This window comes from Sinocyclocheilus anshuiensis, unplaced genomic scaffold, assembly GCF_001515605.1.
Source record: "Sinocyclocheilus anshuiensis isolate Anshui unplaced genomic scaffold, SAMN03320099.WGS_v1.1 scaffold369, whole genome shotgun sequence".
NCBI lineage: Eukaryota > Metazoa > Chordata > Actinopteri > Cypriniformes > Cyprinidae > Sinocyclocheilus > Sinocyclocheilus anshuiensis.
In genome coordinates, this window is record NW_015540935.1 from 119,419 (window position 1) to 120,561 (window position 1,143).

Consider the following 1,143-nt stretch of genomic DNA (forward strand, 5'->3'; position numbering starts at 1 on the left):
CTGTCTTTATGTTGTTTGTACATTCATTTGAAGATTGAATGTCAAATTATTGCCATATGAAAGTATATTTAAAAACTTTAATGTTAGGTGGGATCGCGATTAATTTCAGAAAAATGTGCGATTAATTAGTTGTTTTTTTTATCGATTGACAGCACTAATAATAATATAAATGTTATATTAAATATTGATATTTTTTATTTATATTAATAATAATTATACATATGGTACTGTTCAAAAAAGTTTTTTAATGATTTTTTGAATGTTTTTGAAAGAAGTCTCGAATGCTAACCATTTATTTGATCAATCAAAAAAAGAAAAGAAAAGAAAAGTAAAACCGGTAATATTTTGAAATATTATTAGAATTTAAAATAACTGTTTTCTATGTGAATATATTGTAAAATGTAATTTATTCCTGTGATAAAAGCTGAATTTTCAGCATCATTACTCCAGTCTTCAGTGTCACATGATCCAGAAATCATTCTAATATGCTGATTTGATGTTCAAAACATTTCTGATTATTATCAATGTTGCTGCTTCATATTCTTGAGGAATTTGTGATAGTTCAAAATAACAACATATATTTGAAATATAATTTTTTTCTAACATTATAAATGTCTTTACATCAGTTTTGATATTTTTTTAAAATCAATTAAATGCATTCTTGCTGAATAAAAGTATTAATTTCTTTAAAAAATTTATAATTGTATAAAAATAATTGTTCACTAAATATTGTTATTGAAATGTTCACATTAGTCAACCAATACAAAATATAACCAAACACTTTAAAGGGGTCATATGATGCGATTTAAATTTTTCCTTTCTCTTTGGAGTGTTACAAGCTCTTGGTGCATAAAGAAGCTCTGTAAAGTTGCAAAGACTAAAGTCTCTATTTAGACTTCTTTATAAAAGTTAAGAGTCAGCCACGCCTACCTAAAACGGCTCGTTCTAACACGCCCCCACATATCTACATCACTATGTGGGAAGATTTGCATAACGCCGCCCAAATGTTCACGCAAAGAAAGAAGGTGTAACTTTTATTCTCGCTGTAGTATTGTTGTTGCCGCCGCCATGTCGTGAAGGCGCTGTGTGATTCGTTGTGAAAGCGAAACTACTTTGTTTGGTCTTCCAAAAGAGGACGATATC

The 1,143-nt window shown here is 28.4% G+C and overlaps 1 protein-coding gene across 2 annotated transcripts in view; it reads left to right on the forward strand.

The window, feature by feature from the left end:
• The window catches only part of zfpm2b (zinc finger protein, FOG family member 2b), a 72,253-nt gene that overhangs the window by 4,747 nt on the left and 66,363 nt on the right, over positions 1–1,143 (forward strand). The gene's annotated exons all lie outside the window — the stretch shown is intronic.